Raw genomic sequence first — 6,151 nt, forward strand, 5'->3', positions numbered from 1 at the left:
ATTGCTTGTCCACTTCAAATTTCCTCTTCCATAAACAATTAATTGGTACTTGAATTTGAATTACAGTATTTACAAAAGAGAAGAAATAGTAAGATAATAGTAACTCAACAGAAGTTGTATTGTATCTAGGCAAAATAGGTTCAGTTTTCCAAATCTGCCTTTTTAAATCAAAGTTTCGCTATTGGAAAATGGTGTGCTGTGCACATGAATCAGCCTGCACATGTACACACTGCTTGGCATGTGGAATCTGGCTCCAAGGTGCTATTTGACAGCTTGTATTTGCTTACTAACCATCCCGCAACAGGGAGACATTTGGGTCTGGAACAAGAGATGTTTATAGACATTGTGAAAGTTGTCCATTGGCACTGAGCACATAAGCATTTAGAACTGTGCAGAGTCTGGTTACATGAGATGTTATTCAGGAAATTTTCCACTAGAGCATAACCGTTTCTCATTTTTTGCCCAACAAAGCTATTTTTCTTCTTCCCATTTTTCTCCATGTCTATACATAGTGAAACTCAGAGTGGGTCAAAATCACACAAGTCTTTTTTTGTTGTTGATGTTCCTGCTTTTAGGACCATATTTCAATCTTCTGATAGAATGTATGTTTTTCCTTTTCCTTAAAATCATCAAAGAAATTCACTCCACAACAATTCTTATCCAATTGTTATGACAAACACTTGATTTATTCAGACATTGAGGGACACATGCAATGGTTCATTTAACAGAGAATTCTGGCTTACATGTTTTCTTCTATTTTATTTTGTCTTGTTCTTTGTGAAAATTGAACAATTGCTCAGGGCCAACCCCAAAATGTTTTACACAAGAATATGAATTTGGAGAAAATTGAATTATGGAGTGCCATAGATTGCCAATGGGTTTAAACGTGCTCTCATGCATCATGGTGGAATGTTCTCGTGAACTAGGCTGCTAGCATTCTATCAGCACATGCCCTCTTACTAAAACCATTTGCAATGAATTTGCTCTGTATTAATTTGTTCCTCTCCCAGTGGCAGATGTAGGAGATGAACTATTTTGTGAATGCTTCCATCAATGTCTCAGGGACACTCTTTTCCCAGATAACCTCTCGCATCTGTCTACCAAAGACTTCACCAACACATGTGCTACAGTGACTCATGCGTTTACATTTTCTATTACTGAAAAATATGCCCTGGGGATCCATAAAATATGTTTTATTTAAATGGAGATTCAATCTCATAGTTATTTTTATAGTATCACCATACACATTATTTTAAAAAAATACCCTTTTTATTTTAGAATTTTAATTATTTATTTTCAGTGTAATTTTCCCCTTCATTTTCACTCTTTCTCTGGCCAAACTGAGTTTCATTCTTTTTGAAAAGTCTTTGGGGATTGCATCCTTGTGCCCTGATGAAGGACATGCATTTCAATTTCAGGCCTATTGTGTAGATGTTGCAAAGCTACTCAAAAAATGTGTAGAAGCAGAAGTATCACCATCAAATTTTAAGACATCAAGAATAAGTGAAAATGAGCATTGCTGCTGGATTTATAATCAGAAAAAAAAAAAACACAAATGATCAATGTGGCAAATGTGTCCTTTTTTAAATTGTAAAAGTTGTCAGTTTATCCAAGTAGTGGCAAGAGGTTCCTGGTGCTGCTGCTCACCATCTTCCTGTTGGCCCCACACGTTCTTCCACCCACTACAAACTGTCTCCCATGACACTTTCATTGAGATGACTCTACATTCACTGTATTTGCCTAAACACATTTCTCAAATTTTGGACCTTAGCTAATTAACAGTTGCCCCAATTGCCTACTACTTTTCACTGTATTATAAATCTTGGCTTGTTTTGATGTTCTGTCCTAAGTATTTTTTTTGTCTCTTCTACACTCAGTCAATTAGAGAGTTCATTTAGGACTAATTGCTTCATACATTCACCCTCGAAAATTTTATTTTATTTAGAACAATGTCAACAGCATATAATAATTATGCCTATTTGTGGGGCATTATAGGATGTTTTGTTATAAGTACACATAATATAATATCCAGCCATGATAAATACATTTATCCTTTCGATTATTTAACATTCCTTGCAGCAAAAGCTTGCAAAATCATATATTTTAGATTTTTTCACGTAGAGAAATAAGATTTTTTTTAACTTTTATTTAATGAATATAAATTTCCAAAGTACAGCTTATAGACTACAATGGCTTCCCCCCCATAACATCCCTCCCACCCGCAACCCTCCCCTTTCCCACTCCCTCTCCCCTTCCATTCACATCATGATTCATTTTCGATTCTCTTTATATACAGAAGAACAGTTTAGCATACATTAAGTAAAGATTTCAAAAGTTTCCTCCCACACAGAAACATGAAGTGAAAAATACTGTTTGAGTACTACTTATAGCATTGAATCTCAGTGTACAGCACACTAAGAACAAAGATCCTACATGAGGAGTAAGTGCACAGTGACTCCTGTTGTTGACTTAACAAATTGACACTCCTGTTTATGGCATCAGTAATCACCCTAGGCTCTTGTCATGAGCTGCCAAGGCTATGGAAGCCCCCTGAGTTCACCGACTCTGATCATATTTAGACAAGGCCATGGTCAAAGTGGAAGTTCTTTCCCCCCTTCAGAGAAAGGTACCTCCTTCTTTGATGACCCTTTCTTTCTACTGGGATCTCACTCACGGAGATCTTTCATTTAGGGTCCCCCTCCCCCCCCCAGAGTGTCTTGGCTTTCCATGCCTGAAATACTCTCATGGGCTCTTCAGCCAGATCCAAGTGCCTTAAGGGCTGATTCTGAGGCCAGAGTGCTATTTAGGACATCTGCCATTCTATGGGTCTGCTGTGTATCTCACTTCCCATGTTGGATGGTTCTCTCCCTTTTTTATTCTATCAGCTAGTATTTGCAGACACTAGTCTTGTTTATGTGCTCCCTTTGGCTCTTAGTCCTATCATTATGATCAATTGTGAACAGAAATTGATCACTGGGACTAGTGAGATGGCATTGGTACATGCCACCTTGATGGGATTGAATTGGAATCCCCTGGTATGTTTCTAACTCTACCGTTTGAGGTAAGTCAGCTTGAGCATGTCCCGAATTGCACATCTCTTCCCTCTCTTATTCCCACTCTTATATTTAACAGCATTCACTTCTCAGTTAAGTTTCAGCACTTAAGAATAATTGTGTATTGATTATGGTATTCAACCAAAAGTATTAAGTAGAACAAACAAAAAAAATACTAAGAGGGATAACATATTAAGTTGCTCATCAACAGTCAGGGTGAGGGCTGATCAAGTCACCATTTCTCATAGTGTTCATTTCACTTTAACAGGTTTCCTTTTTGGTGCTCAGTTAGTTGTCACCTATCAAGGAGAACAAGTGCTATTTGTCCCTTTGGGATTGGCTTATTTCATTCAGCATAATGTTTTCCAAATTCCTAACAGGGATCACTTTTCAAGATTATCTATGGTTATCCTACTGTATAACGGAACACCAGAACTTCTTAGTCCTATCTAACTGAATAACCTACTACTTATTAATCAACCTTTCCTGATATCTTCCTCTGTAATTCCCTCCCCACTTCCCTCCCCAACCTCTGGTAACCACCATTATAATTTTATTGTCTACAAAATCACCTATTCTTTAGACTCCACTTTTAGATGAAGTCATGTGATATTTTTAGTTCTGTACTTGGCTTATTTCCCATAACATAGTGACTTCTAATATTATCCATGTTATTTTAGTTGACAAGAATTTCATGTTTTTGCTCCTAGTATTCAGTTGTGATATGTACAACATTTTCTTTATATATTCATTGTTTAAATAAAATGGATATTTAGATTGTTTCCGTTATTTGGCTAATGTGAATAGGGCTGCAATAGACATGGGAGTGTGGATATGTGTTTGACAGATGGATTTCATTTCCCATGGGTATATACCCAGGCATGTGATCGCTGGATCCTGTGCTGGATTTTTTTAAGTTGTTTGAGGAAACACCATGCTGTTTTTCACAAAAACTGTACTAATTTACATTCCCACCAACTGTGTTTAATGATTTCCTTTTCTCCACATCTTCACTAGCATACATTATCTTTTGCCTTTTTGATAATAGGCACTCTTATTGGAGAGAAGTAGTATCATTGTGCTTTTGATTTTTGGTTCTCTGATAATTAGTGATGTTGAGCATTTTGTGTATGTGCCTGTTGATCATTTGTATGCTCCCCTTTGAGACATATCTAATTAGAACTAATGCCCCTTTTTAAATTGGAATATTTGTGTTTTTTGCTATTCAGTTCTATATATATTCTATTTTTTAAAGATTTATTTATTTATTTGAAAGTCAGAATTACACAAAGTGAGAGAAGGAGAGGCAGAGAGAGAGAGAGAGAGAGAAAGAGAGAGGGGTCTTCCATCTACTAGTTCACTCTACAGATGGCTGCAATGGCTGGAGCTGCACTGATCTGAAGCCAGGAGCCAGGAGCTTCCTCGGGGTCTCCCACGTGGGTGCAGGGGTAAAAGGACTTGGGCCATCTTTTACTGCTTTCTTGGGCCATAGCAGAGAGCTGGATCAGAAGTGGAGCAGCTGGAATTCGAACCGGTGCCCATATGGGATGCCAGCACGTTAGGCGGAAGCTTTACCTGCTATGCCATAGCACCAGCCCCTCCCCCCCTTGTATATTCTAGATATCAACCCTTTGTCAGATTTATAAGTTACAAATATTTTTTCCCATTCTATAGAGTGTCTCTTCACTCTGTTACTCGCATATATTTATTTTTGCTGTTATTTCCTGTACTTTTGTGTTATGGTCTAGGAAATTGTTGCTCATTTCAATGTCCAGAACTGTATTCACTATGTTTCTTTCTGATAGTTTCAGTTTCAGGTCTCCTACTTAGTTTTCTAATCCATTTTGAGTTGATCTTTTTATATAATGAGAGAAAGAACTCTTGATTCATTCTTCTGCATCTGGATATCCATTGCCTCTGTTCAAATTACTAAGAAGATGATCTTTTTCAATGCATGTTCTTAGCAATTTATCAAAAATTGGTTGGTTCTATATGTTTGAGTTTACTTCTAGGGTCTCTATTTTGTTACATTGGCTTATGGATCTGTTTTCATTCCAATACCATACTGTTTTAATTATGGTATCTTTGTGACATATTCTTAAGTCAAATAGTGTGATGCCTGTTGCTTTGTTTCACTTAAGATGGCTTTGACTATCTGGGGCCTTGTACACTTTCAGAGAAATTTTAGTAGTGCTTTTTCTAGTATTGTGAAGTAATGTCATTGAGATTTTTTTTTTCCATGCCACGAGGTGTGTTTTATTTTCATTAATCATACAAATAATTTTCTATAATATCCCAGGGCAAACCGGATAAATTTGGCAGTCCGATTGGGGGAGGGTCCCCTCGAAGACCCACAGGCCGGTGGCGGCAGCGCGGAGTGCCTGGGGTTCACAGTGCAGCTTGTGGCTCGCGTCCATCTTGCAGGTGGGTCATCTTCCACATCAGGACTTGGGGTCTCCAAGATGACGGGGGTGGGGACTCCTCCAAGCTCTTAGGAAATTTCACTCCGTTTCTCCTGCTCAATGGTCTCTTTGGTCTGCAGGGTGTTCTTCGCCTGCGTCTCCGTCTTCTTCAGCTTGGCCTTATCGAAGCTGGCGATTTCCCCAAGTCCGGCTTGTCTGCCATTTTCTTAAACCCGCAGCGTCTCGCTCCGGTTCCCGGTTCCTGGAGATCCCACTCGCGTCGCTGCAGCAAGAGACCGAGATTTTTTTAAACATTTATTTAATATATATATATAAATTTCGAAAGTGCAACTTTTAGATTATAGCAGCTTTTTCCCCTCATAAACTCCCTCCCGCCCACAACCATCTGATCTCCTGCTCCCTCTCCCATCTCATTCACATCAAGATTCATTTTCAATTATTTTTATAAACAGAAGTTCAATTCAGTATATATTTAAGTAAAGATTTCAACACTTTGCACCCACACAGAAACACCAAGTATAAAGTACTGTTTGAATACTAGTTATATCATTAATTCATATAGTACAACACATTAAGGATAGAGATCCTACATGGAGAGTAAGTAACAGTGACTCCTGAAGTTGAATTAACAATTTGACACTCTTGTTTATTGCGTTGGTAATCACCCAAGTCTCT

The 6,151-nt window shown here is 38.0% G+C and overlaps 1 pseudogene; it reads right to left on the reverse strand.

Annotated features, from left to right (window-relative positions):
- Positions 1 to 5,280: 5,280 nt before the first annotated feature.
- Positions 5,281 to 5,748, reverse strand: LOC108177453 (thymosin beta-10 pseudogene; annotated as a pseudogene).
- Positions 5,749 to 6,151: the final 403 nt, after the last annotated feature.

Source organism: Oryctolagus cuniculus, chromosome 5 (genome assembly GCF_051225735.1).
Source record: "Oryctolagus cuniculus isolate XC-2025 breed Fujian yellow rabbit chromosome 5, ASM5122573v1, whole genome shotgun sequence".
NCBI classification, from domain to species: domain Eukaryota; kingdom Metazoa; phylum Chordata; class Mammalia; order Lagomorpha; family Leporidae; genus Oryctolagus; species Oryctolagus cuniculus.